This window comes from Heterodontus francisci, chromosome 2 (genome assembly GCF_036365525.1).
Source record: "Heterodontus francisci isolate sHetFra1 chromosome 2, sHetFra1.hap1, whole genome shotgun sequence".
Classification (NCBI taxonomy): Eukaryota; Metazoa; Chordata; class Chondrichthyes; order Heterodontiformes; family Heterodontidae; genus Heterodontus; species Heterodontus francisci.
In genome coordinates this window covers 115,986,380-116,000,899 of record NC_090372.1, presented here as the reverse complement: position 1 = coordinate 116,000,899, position 14,520 = coordinate 115,986,380, and the positions used below count along the sequence as shown (strand labels likewise).

Genomic DNA, 14,520 nt, shown 5'->3' with positions numbered 1-14,520 from the left:
ATAAACTGAAGTTAACCTATAGTTTTGAATAATGCAGGAGAAATAGTGACCTGCTAGCAAGGGAGTATCTTGAAAATAGTGACCATAGACTGAAGACTAAAAAGCTTTCCTCAAGTAAAAAGCCATGCATCGATTTGAAAGCATGGATAAATATAAGAATTTGATTAGGGAGACTAAAAAACTGGTCAACAGAGCCAAAACACATGACCACAGCAGGATTGCTGAGAGCATAAAACACAATATGAAAAGTAAATTCATAGCAAATGAGCAGCTACAGCTTCAAAGGGGTAGTTTTATATTAAGTAACAAAGGAATGGCATAGAATTAATGTTTTCTACATGAATTATTTATCCCTTCAGCAAAACCATCAGTCTTCCTTTTGGAGTATAATTTCTAGGGAGGTAAAAGTTTCTAAGAAAAATAGATGGAACTGAGTTATATCTACAACAAAGGAAGATGGTTGTGGGCCAATAATCACAGCCCTAGGATATCAATGCAGGGGTTTCTCAGGGAAGTGTACTCAAATCCGCCATCTTTATTTGCTTTGTCAATGACCTTCATTTTGTCATAAGGTGAGGAGTGAGGCTTTTTGCTGACAATGCTGCAGAATTCAGCTCCATTCACAGCAGCTCTGATAATGAAACAACAGCCAGTGTCAACCTACAGTAGGTTTGGGCTGACAAGTAGCAGGTAAAATTTATGCCTCGTGTCAGGTAATGACTTTCTCAAACAAGAGAAAGCTCAACCATCTCCTGACCTTAATCAGCAACACCATTGCTAAGTCCCCCACCATCAACATCTTGATGGTCACTATTAGCTGGAAGCTTAACGAGACTAGCCATACGAACATACGAATTAGGAGCAGAAGTAGGCCACTCGGCACCTCGAGCCTGCTCCGCCATTCAATAAGTTCATGGCTGAACTGATTTCTCCACATTACCACCTACCCCCGATAACCTTTCACCCCCTTGCTTATCAAGAATCTATCTACCTCTGGCTTAAACATATTCAAAGACTGCTTCCACCACCTTTTGAGGAAGAGAGTTCCAAAGACTCACCACCCTCAGAGACAAAATTTCTCCTCATCTTTGTCTTAAATGGCGGCCCCTTATTTTTTAAACAGTGACCCCTGATTCTAGATTCTCCCACAAGGGGAAACATCCTTTCTACATCCCACCCTGTCAAGACCCCTCAGGATCTTATGTTTCAATCAAGTCACCTCTTGCTCTTCTAAATTCCAGCGGATACAAGCCTAGCCTGTCCAGTCTTTCCTCATATGATAGCCTGTCCATTCCAGGTATCAGTCTAGTAAACCACCTTTGAACTACTTCCAACGCATTTGCATCCTTGCTTAAATAAGGAGACCAATACTGTACACCGTAGTCCAGATGTGGTCTTGCCAATACCCTGTATAGCTGAAGCATAGCCTCCCTACTTTTGTATTCAATTCCCCTCACGATAAAAGATAACATTCTATTAGCTTTCCTAATTACTTGCTGTACCTTCATACTAACCTTTTGCGATTCATGCAGTAGGACACCCAGATCCCTCTGCATCTCAGAGCTCTGCAATCTCTCTCCATTTAGATAATATGCTTTTTATTCTTCCTGCCAAAATGGACAACTTTGCATTTTCCCACATTATACTCCATCTGCTTGATTTTTGCCCACTCATTTAACCTATCTATATCCCTTTGTAGCCTCCTTATGTCCTCTTCACAACCTACTTTCCTCCCTATCTTTGTGTCATCAGCAAATTTAGCAATACCATATCAATACTGTGGTTATAAAAGCAGGAAGAGGCTGGGTAGTCTGTGATAAATGGCTCACCACCTGACCCCTCATAGCCTTTCCATCATCTGTAAGGCTCGAGTTCGGAGTGTTGGAAGTCTCCCCTCCTGCCTAGGTCGCTGCATCTGCAACAACACTCAGCGCAGAACCAAGCTGATTGCTTTATCGGTGCGCTGGCCACTGTATTCAATACACACCACTGCTATTGTACTGTGGCTACAATTTACACGTTCTACAGGATGTATTGCAGCAATTCGCCAAGGTTACTTCAACAGCACCTCAGTGCCCTGCAACTTGTACCACTGCAAAAGTGAGAACAATAACATTGTGTGAACTCTTATAACCTCCAGACTCTCTTCCGAGTCACATGTATTCCTAACTTAAATGTCTTTTGCCATTTCTTCATTGTCACTGGGTCAATATCCTGGAATTCTCTACTAATATTGTGGGAGTACCAGCAGCAGAAGGACATCTCCGGATTAGCTGTAAATATGGCCTTGCCAGCATTGTACAGATCCCAAGACCAGCTTTAAAAAAAAAACTGACACTGCTCAAAAGGACTTGAAGGGAGCCAAGGCCTCTGAGTCCAAATGGATTGCATTGCAGAGTACTTAGAGTACTGATGAAATGGAATATGTTTTACTGAACATCTGTGAGGAGCTGTTGGAAATGGTGCTTAAGGATTGGAGATGAGGAAATGTGACAAGTTTATAAAATGGGTAGAGGTAACTAGGGTTGGTTGACCTGACATTATGTGGTATGTACTGGATAGCATTCTGTGGGCAGCACTCTGGTGATAGTAAAGCAGCTGCTGATTTTCTCTTCCACTGCAGTCTAAGGAAAGGAAAATCAGGCATGTTGCAAGTTAGACAGCCAATTCACATCAACAGTTATTCGCCCAGCAATATTGTTGAATTTACTCCCATATTTTTGTGAGGCACAGTTGGAGCTGAATTTTAAAGCGCGTAACTCTGGATTGAAATCTGCTGCCAACAACAATCCTGAGTGGCTGTTTCCTGAGTTTCAGACCCAAAGTGATTAGTCTCCAGGAGTTGTGGATGTTGTGATGAAATATCTCCTGTTGAGTTGCAGACTGCTTTGCCTATTTTAATCTAAAAGGGAAGGAGACTTTACACTGAAACATTTCCTACAGCATGAATGCAGTTCAGTTTGAGAGTAAATGCGCCTTTATCTAAAATATTAATTTTGCAACTTGTGTTTTTCATCTTTATATCTTCTAATTGCAGTTAGAAAGCATTAGTTTTACAAAGTTATGTTCAATATTGCATTCTAGACACTTGGAAAATTTAAAATTATTAAAGGTGTGACCTGTATTGAGAATTTTGTACTGGTGTGCTGTTTAAGATTGCCAAATCATACCAGGCACTTGCACCTCCGCCCGCCACCCCCCCCCACCTCCCCCCCCCCCCCCCCCCCCCCCCCACTATCCCATTGGCTTTGTGCTATTTTAAAGAAGTATTAAAATAATGTATTATGAATCAAAACCTATTCTTGTATCCTGTAACATTGTCGAAACCTCTGCTTCAAATAAAAGTCTGAGTTTCTTGGGCCAATAAGTTAGTGATCTGGCAATATTTAAAGTTTCAGTTGAGAAACTAATTTAAGCTTTAGGTATATCAGCTTCTATAAAATAATTTTGCCTCGTATTTTGACAGAGGCCCTGAAATTATGCTGTGGGCTGTTAACATTCGAATGCTTAATACATTCATCGGGTGTTCCTCTCCAAAATTTAATGCATTTACTCACCAATTTTCAATGTGTTGACACCTCTGCTAAAATAGTGGGCCAAGAAATTTCAAACCCACTAAGTGTCCAATAGCATTAGTTTCAGATAGAGTGCAGGTAGCTAGTTGTGAAGTTGATTTTTGCATTGTTTTGAACAATTTTCCTTTAATGGGGTATAACCTGATCTCTCAAATTATATGTAGAATTCACATGATTAGGTTTATGCAAAGAAAGGATATAGTGAAAATAAAATTTAGCATCTGGCTACTTTATCACATCTTGTGTGTATTTGTGGAAGAAAGTGCTGAATAATGTAGACCTGAGAAATTTGATTGGAGTATTTAGTTAACATTTTTTGTTGTGACTACTTTGGTGCACTGATGTACTGCCTTGTGTGGTACACATTCTTTGTATGTGGTTCCTCACACAGCAAATTCCTAACCTCCCAAGGATAAAGCTCACAGTCAACCTTCTGTGCTCATTTTCTAACATGAAAGGTAGAGATTGGATTGGCTGCCAGCATTAGTTTTTAAATGATTTTCAGCACAGGGAAGGGAACTGCTAGTAATGTAGCAAACTTGCATTTGAGATTCGCATTTTTGGAAGACTAGCTATAATAATTCAGAAAAGTTTTAAGCTCCTTGTCCCTTTTTCCCCATTAGTTTTTAATTAGGAAAAGCTGTATGTGATTCAAAACAGTGGAACAAAATTTTTTTTAGAAACTAGGGATTTCAGTTTATGAATACTCCAAAGTTAATGCTTAAACTAGATTGACATTCTAAAGTATAGCAAAATCTTCATAATGCAGTCATGACTCGGACTTGATAGCAACCAGCTAGGGATAAAGCTATTGGCCTTTATTGCAAGGGGATTGGAGTACTAGAATAAAGAGGTCTTGCTGCGCTTGTACAGGGCTTTGGTGAGACCGCACCTGGAGTAGTGTGTGCAGTTTTGGTCTCCATATTTAAGGATATACTTGCATTGGAGGCAGTACAGCCATGGTTCACTAGATTGGTCCCTGGGATAAGAGTGCTGTCCTATGATAGGCTAAGTAAATTGGGTCAATAGTCTCTGGAATTTAGAAGAATGAGAGGTGATCTCATTGAAACATACAAGATTCAGTAGAGGTTTGACAGGGTAGACACTGAGGTTGTTTGCTCTGGCTGGGGGATCACGAACACGGGCACAGTCTCTGGATAAGGAGTCGATTATTTAGGACTCGTGAAGAGAAATGTTTTCACTGAGTTATGAATCTTTGGCATTGTCTATCCCAGAGGGTTGTGGATGTTTCATCGTTGAATATATTTAAGGCTGAGATGGACAGATTTTTGGGGTCTCGGGAATCCAGGGATATGGAAATGGGCAGGAAAATGGAGTTGTAGCCGAAGTTCAGCCATGATAATAAATGGCAGAACAGGCTCGAGACTGTATGGTCTACTGCTATTTTATGAAACCATGTTATGATCACGTGAGGAGGGGTTGAAGGGCTTCCTTTTTCCTCTCCATGTTAGATCACAACAGGGTTTAATTCTTAAAGTGGATGTACTGACCAATTCAGTAGGTGTTTGATTACTTATCATAACCAGAACCAATCGGACTTTTCTTGAGTTAACAAAGGAAGAGGTTAACTTTATTGAACCTAAACTGAACTAATATAATAATGTGCCAACTTTCTCTCACTCTCACACTAGAGGTTTACACACACACAGAGATTACAGAGTGGGGAAAGGTAGATTGGTTGAGTTAGAGTTCATAAAAAGGTGTACAGTCTGTGGAGTTTGGAGATTTGGCTGGCTTCTAGCTGAATTCAGTGGTCCTGAGGCTTTTAGTTTGAAAATGTAGATGACTGGTTCGGTGAGTCTCTTGGAGGTAACGATGCAAATGATTTCCTCCAATGGGGTTTCGATTCTAGCTGCAGTATGCAAAGGTGGTCAGTCAACAAGCAGGATTTGAAAGCTTTCAAGCTGGAATGGAGAGGGGGGGTGGTGGGGGGGGAAGCCAATTAGGGTCTGCTCATGTCAGAATCCAGTTGCTTCTCTGCTGCAGAGAAAATACCAGCTTAAAACCATAGATGGAGAAGGGCGTCTCTCAGTGATTCAAACATAAGCAGTTGGCAGTATTTCTTGCTAAAAGAACAAACAGTTCCCTTACACTTCCTTGGTACTTGCTGGGGAATTTGCAGACATTTTGTGTCCCTCCTCGTAGTCCTTTGCGATGTAGGATACAGTGTTTTAAATTAGGTGATCATCTTAAGCTGCAATCAGTCAACCTGTTTTAAATGTTTTTACATTTCTTCAAAAAAAAAAAATTCAGATCTCTAGTCAGTGGAGCAAATTGTCATTCAACAAAACACATTGGCGTAACAGATCACATTTTGCTCAATTGGTTTAGCTGCAAAGAAAAAGTACTTATTTCTGTGGCTTCAGTACATCTTGTTTTTAAAATGGCTAGTGTTTTTAAAGCAGCAAACAGCCTTATAATTTTGCCAACTTGAGTGCCCAGAAATGGGAAGAAGAACTTTAAACTCTGCTCAATATTTTTGGAAGGTATTTCATTTTTGGGATTTCTTATCCTGTAGATTTTTTGGTGTTGCTGGTTCAGACTACTCTTGAATGAGTCCTAGGCCCCTGTGGTCAAGAGAGGATGTTTTCACTTGGCTAGGTAAATTCATAGTGTGAATAAACAGAGAACCCTGTTCAATTTATTTCAGCAACTGGTTTTATCCTGTGCCTTCCTGTGATTCTCTTTGTCCCTGTCTTTGAAAAGCAACAGAATAACGCAGCACCAGACTTACACTGTTGAACAAATCATTTACCAGTTTAAAAAAAAAGGAAATATTAGTAACAGCACACATTTTACAGCAGTTGACTTTAGCTATCGCCTCGTGTATTGTTAAATAATAGTTTACAACTGCCATGTCAGTTGATGCAAGTAATGTTGGGGTTCTTGTTCCTTTCTTGCCATCTGCAGAATTTACTTGGTCTATCTCTCATCAAAGTCTACAAAGAGCCTCCCTGCTTTGAACAATGAGTTGATACATTATTTTTTTAAAAACAGACTTAGTCAAATGTAAAGAAAATCTAACATATTTGAGCAAATTCCACGAGGTGTTTGTATTTGAATTAAATAGCATGCCCACTACCACCACCCCCCCCCCCCCCCCACTCCCCAACTACCACCACTACTACCCCTGCCATGGACATCAACAGACAAACTGATCAAAATCTCAAGTTCCAAAGAAGGGTCACTGACCTGAAACGTTAACTCTGCTTCTCTTTCCACAGATGCTGCCAGACCTGCTGAGTATTTCCAGCATTTCTTGTTTTTATTTCAGATTTCCAGCATCTGCAGTATTTTGCTTTTATTTTAGTGAACAAAATCTCTAATAGTTGTATCAATTTAAGTTGGAACATGGTTTCCGTTAGTAAATCTGTCTCTTAACTCCTTTATGTACATTGACAGAATTAAAGACAAAATACCATGTTAAATCTAGGAAAAAGCTTAATTTTATCACCAGCATGTGATTTCTTTAATGGATGGTTCATTATACATAGAATATTTGAAGGAAAAACATGTTCTTAAAGTAGACATGGAGCATGTAACAGTATAGCAAAAATTGATAATGTAACCTTAACGTGCCATCAGTCTGATCATGTACTGTTGCTATGAGAATAAAATTAAACGTGCATTTCAATTATAGCGTCTATCAGTTGACAAGAAATAATGCAATTCTGTAATTTTTGTTTCCTGTTTGATTCTGAAGCAAGATTCAGATGATCACTAATATCATGGGAGTGACTAGTTATTGTACTGTAAAACTTCTATACTTTTTTTTTTAGAATTATGTCTTTGTATAGATTCTGCATGCTTCTGTATTCAAGTTTAAATTTGGAGATTTAGCAGTCTGCCAAATGATGAACTTTTAGAATTCATTGGAGATGGAACAAAGGGACGTTTTGTGTCCACAGCATACACATTTGACTGATCACTATACAGATGAGTGTAACGAGGTTGTAGGTTTGGCATATCCTGTTGAATGTAAGAGGGAGTCTTTACAATTGCACGTGTATCCCTTTTTTAGGCTGGTAATATTTATCAAATGGGTTTATTGGGACTAGACAACTGTTGGAGATGCAAACAAAAGGGGTAAATCAGTACATAATTTGCATCATGTTATGGGATCACCAAATGCCAAGCAATCTAGATGTTTGCTTAAAATTAGATGACTCTTCTACTCAAACTTGAAAATATTGACTGAAAGGCTGGACGAGATAGCATTTTTAAAAAAGTATAGTGGAACTCTATTTGGACTTTTGGCAATACTCCACATGAAAGATTTCTAATTAAGCTATAAACTGCAAGAATCCTTGGGTAGAAAATGGGACTAAGTAAGCTCTGTAGGAAACCAGATTAGAGAGATGCAGTGTTAGGCTAGAGGAGGTGTTCACTGCAGTGTCACGTGGGTCAGATCTTGCATCTAACAATAGGGGTCTTGGATTCTGAAAAGAACTAAGATTGTCAGAGCAGTGAAGGAGGAGCATGTGGTTAAAGAATTGCAGAAAGATTCAGATCAGTTCTGCAATTGGACAGCCAAATAGCAAATTAAATTTGGCACTGACAAATGCACAATACTTTATGTAGGCAAGAAGTGTTGTAAATGGAAAGAAATTAGCACAAACAGACTTGCAAAGTGACTTGGGATCGCCAGAACAGTTGAATATAGAACTTATATTTAAGGCTTTACAATATGCTGGTCAGAGCACAGTTGAGTTCTGTGTTCAGTTTTGGTTACCTATGTTGCAAAGACATATTTGTGTTACAGAAAAGAGCACCAAGACTGCTCCCAAGTGTAAATCCATGAGGAGCACAAAGACTATTTAGTCGAGAATGGTTAAGTGGGGGCCTCCATTGAAGTATATAAATTAATAAATGGTGTAGATAAACTTAAATATCAATTCAAAGCACACTATAGGACCAGAAGGCAAGTGGAAATTGGAAAGTAAATTTAAAATGGATTATCAAGAAGAACTGAGTAATCCACCAGACAGTAGTAAATACAAACGCATTCAGAATTTTCAAAATTTACTTGGATGCTGAAAAATTTAGGATACCAGAGGGATGAGCTTCAACCTTTTTTCACCCCTGACATGTTACTAAATAGTCAGAACAGTTCCGAAATATAAAGGCAGAAGGATCCAGAGGACACTGATTTAAGGAGATTGGCAAAAGAAGCAACAGCAACGTGAGAAACTCTTTTACGCAGCAGGTGATTCAGATCTGGCATGCACTTGCTGAGTGTGCTGGAGGCAAATTCAGTCGAGGCCTTCAAAAGAGAATTTGCAAATCTGAAAAGAAAATATTTGCAGGGCTATGGGGAAAAGGTGGGGGTGTTGGACTAGTTGAGTTACTCTTGCAGGGAGCTGGCGCGCACACAGTGGGCTGAATGGTGGCCTTCCATGCTGTATCCATTCTGATTCTATAAGTGGCTACAATTTAGAAGTCAGAAATTAGGATCGAAGTGAAGACATTTACCTAGGTAATCATGACAAAGAAGGTGTATGATATGTATTGCCAATTTTAGGTTCCACGTAAAAGGATTTGGTTTTATTTGGTGCTCGAGAATTATTGAGGATTATTTGTAAACTTGCATTGAATGCTCTGGTCATCCTGGATTTTGTAAAAATGCTTTTTGGATGATGAGATCTTTTTCTATTGTTAAAAAAAAGTGAAACTCACTTCTTAATCAATGGCAGACAATGAAGACTTCATTTACTACTGGACCAGTGGTCGGGGTATAAGGGAACTAATTAAAAACTGAGATGGCACTGTTACTGCATTGTCTGAGGTGCTGTCTCAGATGTGTTGTTTCTGTATGGTAAATAACTACTGATGACTAGGCATTTGTTATTGTCTGTCTTTGCACTGAGCCACACTGGTTTAAGCCTTTAAACTGTTCAGTTTTAATCGAAATCACATGTAGAGTAGACATAATGTATAACTAAATGCTATGTTATACAAAGCTTAAGTTGTATTTTGTAGAATTCAAGGCGGGCTGAAAACCACACTACTGACTTGACTCCCTCATTATTGTAAATTATATACTTGGGATTCCATCTTTTAAATGGCAGCATTGATGTAATAAATGGTGTTAAGCTGAACCAATGTTTGTGTTTCTTAAAAGATGTGCATTGATCGTCACATGAATTTTAACAGTATTAGTAAACTGACTCTTTATCTAGTTTCTTCTCTTCAGATGTTAATTGTGACTGCTGCATCAGCTTAATGGTATCACAGAAAGCAGAATGATCAAATTTTGATTTTCTGATATAGTGGAGCACATTTAAGTGCATGTCAGTTAAATGCAAATACTTTTTCAGAATCCGGATTCTTTTGGCATGCCTCTGTTAGTGACCTTTGTGTGGTACTTCCATTTTTACATATAGGCTTGGAAGTAATACCTGTTAGTATGGAGCCTTTCAGATAGCAAATTTGTGCGACTAGTATCCCACATTTACAATGCCAAATCTAGGTAACTCATCCTGATGGAATTGGCGACCCATCTTTTGCAATGTTGAAAAAACTGGACTTGTCTAAACTATTGAGTGCAGATAATACAGAACTTGGCAAAGTAGATAATGATGAGGATAATTATAGGCTTCAGGATGATAGACAGGGTGGTGAAATGGGCAGAAGCATGGCAGATGGAGTTCAATGCAGAGAAATGTGAAGTGATGCACTTTGGAAATACTAATCTGGAAAGGCAGCATACCATTATATTGCACAATTTTGAAACTGTAGATAAGCAGAGAGACCTTGATGTCCCTATGCATAAATCCTTAAAGGTGGCATGGCAAGTTGATAAGGTGGTTAAAAAAGTATCTAGGTTACTTATGGTTTATAAATAGAGGAATAATATCTAAAAGCAAAGAGAATGATAGAATTATATAAGTCATTGGTTAGCACTCAGCTGGAGTATTATTGACAATTCTGGGCACCACAATTCAAGAAAGATATAAAGGTGTAGAATGGGGTCCAGAGCAGGTTTACCAGAATGTTACCAGGGATGAGGGACTTCAGTTATGAGGAGAGCTTGGAAAAGTTGGGCTATTCTCCTTGGAACATAGATTAAGAGGTGACCTAACAGAGGTTTAAAGTAAATAGAGAAAAAGTATTCCCTCTAGTGAGTGGGTCAATAACCAGAGGTCATAGATTCAAAATAATTGTCAAAAGATCTAAAGTGAAGATGAGAATTTTTTCAGTTGTCATGATCTGGAACACTACCTGAAAAGATGGTGGAAACTAATTCCATAAATGATTTCAAAAGAGAATTGGACGGGTACTTGTTGAGGAGCTTGCAGGGTTATGGGGAAAAAAGCAGGGATGTTGGGACTAAGTATGATTGCTCTTCCAAAGACAGCATAGGCTTGATGGGCCAAATGGCCTCATTCTGTGCTGTAAGTTTCTATAATATAAAAGTGCTTCCATTTTCCAATCACTAGAAACTCTGAAAGCAAAGTATTTAACCAGGTGTGTGGTAAATGGATCGCAGTATATTGAGCATAATCCCAACTGTTTAAGATAGATTCAGTAATATGCGTTCCACTTACTGGCACTTCAAAATTTGTACTAATGAATGTGTCATGGAGAGGCCACAACATAAATCTTGCCATACAAAATATTTTTCAATTAAAGAAACTTGAATGTAAAATTATCATGCATATTTGTCAAATTGCAAAAAAGGTCCAGATTAAAAACAAGAAACGTTTTATGTTTAGGAAAAGTTACCTGTTCTTAAGAGAAATTTGTTTTTATATAACTAATACAAAATAACTTTTCGAACCATGAAATTCTAGAATTGTACAGCACAGGAGGCCATTCAGCCTATACCAGCTTTGAAGGAGCTATCCAATTAGTCCCATAACCCTGCAGTTTTTTTCTCCTTCACATATTTATCCAATTTTCTTTTGAAAGTTACTATTGAATTTACTTCCGCTACACTCTCCAGGTAGTTCTTTCCAGATTACAACTAGACCTTGAATGTTAGTCAGCTAAATTATCATTTTAAAAATGTATTGAAAAAATCTGAGTATTCTATAATTAGAATTCACACCATTACAAGCACCTTATCACCATGCCTCATGTCCCATTATGTCACCTACAATAATACAAGCATAAACAGCAATATGGTAAATGAACAGACTATTTATTTTTGGTTGTTGATTAAGGGAGGAATGTTGATCAGGATACCTAGATCTTCAAATAGTCTTTAAAACAACAGAGCAAGCAAACGAGACTTCTGTTTAATGTCTCATCTGAAAAGTTGCCCTTAATGCTGTACTGAAATGTCAGTCAAGAGTTTGTTCAACTGAATTGTGCATTTAGGAATTTAATGCATGTGTACTTGAACTTTGTGCATTTGGTTTAAAATGGCAAGATGTAAAGCAGAGTTAAAGTGATTTTTGATTGAGCGCTATAGTTGGCTTACTGAATGGTAGATGTTCGTAATACGCATATGAATTCAGTATGTGAACCCCTCGCCCTAAAAATATCACTTCACACTTGTCTGCATTAAATTTCATATGATGTGTCTGCCCATTTCACCAGTCTGTCTGCCCTCCTGAAGTCTGCTAATCCTCTTCACTGGCGACATTTCCAACTTTTCTATCATCTGCAAACTTTTAAAATGTGTCCCCGTACCCAATTCTAGGTCATTAATATATCAAAAAAGGCAGTGGTTGTAAAACAACTCCTGGAGGACACCACTATATGCATCCCTTCAGTCTGAAAAATAACTGTTCGCTATGCTTTTTATTTTGTATTCATGTGGCCACTTCCCCTTAATCCCACTGACTTTATTTTGCAACAAATATATTATGTGGTACTTTTCTCAAACACGATAACTGTCAGATCATCCACATAATTCCTGATAGACTTCACTATCTTTCAACCCCAGAATCAATTAGCTCAGCTGCTGCTGTTTGATTCACTACCATCCCAGATAGAATTGGAACTGCACATGGCATCAGGATTTCCAACTCAAGTTCTTGGTACCATGTATAAATTATTTGTCATGATCAACATCAAGAAATGTTTCTATTGTGCATCAATTTACAGTACCAGTACCATTTTCCAATCCTACCCACTAATCCATAGCTATTTGTCAGCTTAGGTTACATACACTGATGATAACTGTTACCTTTCTCAACAAATACCAAGTTATATTTTGTGCAAACACTTCCTTACTCCGTATCCACAGTTATTTTCGAACAGAAGTTTATCAGGTCTCCCTACCAGTGTGGGCAATGAAATCTTACCTTTCTTCAGAAATCAGTCTCAATTTCTGGGGTCCTTTTTTTATTTTTCCACGTGTCCACTCTTGGCACCCAAACCGCTCCATCCAAATGATTCTCATCAATTTCCACAGCATTTTCCTCAGACTTGAATACTATTTTTGCATCTTTAAATATTATAAAACTCACATTATGCCTATGGCTGAAACTGCTGTGCATTCTTCATCTCATAAAACTCAACCTGTGAGCTCTGTCAGTTTCCCTAAAAGTCCCTCTAAATGCTTTATTTCTCTGGGTTGAAGTACATTCTTTTATGCCCTAGGGATCTCTGCCTTAGAATGTAATAGATTGGCAAAAACAAAACATTTCTTGGGGAAACTTCCCTAACTGCTCTGGCTCTCATTCCCAAAATTAGCCAGTTGAGCAAGAAGTATGTGATTGTACTCCATGAATAGATGAGAAGTGGCTGAGATTTATTAACTTTAAGGGAATATTGTAGCTTCTATATAACACATTAGTATAACAAACCACATTTATCTGTGATTTTCAAATAGCTGCCATTGAAATAACGGAGCTAATCCTTTTATGGGCACAAACCCTCAAACTCTTGGCTAAATCAATTAAGTCCTTAGGACAACTCCGCAGCCCATGAAAATCTGGACTGTAGAATTATTCATACCTGAAAGAGAAGTTTAGAGAACTATTTTTATTTTTAGCCTGGGTACTACCTTGTGTATTACTATGGGTTACTAATGGGAAAAATGACTCTCCAGGAGGAGTTATTTTGGAGGAAGGGAATAGAACCAGAAGATTGTCTGAATTTGCTATTTACTCTGGATCATGTGTTCTCTTGACAAGGTAAATAAGGTATTTCAACCTTCTTTTTCCAGAGCTGAATTAGAAAAATTTGGATACAAGATGGAAACCTCATAGCTGGAATGATGCTGCAGGATATGAATACCTGGAGCATGTAGAATGAAGAATTCTGCGTGAATGTTTAAAATGGTGTTGTGGCACGCCAACACTGGAAGCAAGAAACAATGAAATGTAGCTCAACATTCTGTTGCAAAGGAGGATGCAACTTTTTGTGAATTTTCCTTTTATTTTCATAAAATAAATTCTTTAAGTGTAATGTGGTCTGTATTTGTTTCCCTCGCTCTCATTCTGATGGTCACATTCACTGCAAAACACTCTGCTGAGTATAGCGGTAGACAAAAGCCCTACGCTGCAAGAACCAATTGTACAGATTTCACCTAATCTACAATTTTTGAGTTGATTCACATAACCAAAGTTTGGTTTTGAGGGCACCCTGGTAGGATTTGTGCCTCTTTATATATGAACTCTAAATCAGATCAGACAATTAAAATGGCAGTGCAAAAGAAATTCTTATGGTGTATTTTATTTTAAAATGTGATATTGAGTTGAAATATTTAGGTCAGCTCGGCCAAGTGGAATGTATATCCTGCAGTATGTGGAACGTCATGGATGCACCACGTGTCCTAGACTAACACATCTGCAGGAAGTGTCAGTGGCTGCAAAAGCTTGAGCTCCATTTTCAGAACTTGAGCGGTGGCTGGAGTCACTGTTGTCACGAGGCAGAGGACTATGTGGATAACATGTTTAAGAACATGGTCACACTGCAGGTTAGGAGCCTGCAGGCAGAGGGGGAATGGGTCACTGCCAGGTAGTCTAGG

At 38.4% G+C, this 14,520-nt stretch overlaps 1 long non-coding RNA gene across 1 annotated transcript in view; it reads left to right on the top strand.

Annotated features, from left to right (window-relative positions):
- LOC137379867 (uncharacterized) overlaps positions 1-13,958 on the top strand; it is a 37,705-nt gene extending 23,747 nt beyond the window's left edge. The window contains exon 3 of the long non-coding RNA XR_010976929.1: positions 13,717-13,958. This is a non-coding gene — a long non-coding RNA (uncharacterized lncRNA). The remainder of the gene's footprint in view (positions 1-13,716) is intronic.
- Positions 13,959-14,520: the final 562 nt, after the last annotated feature.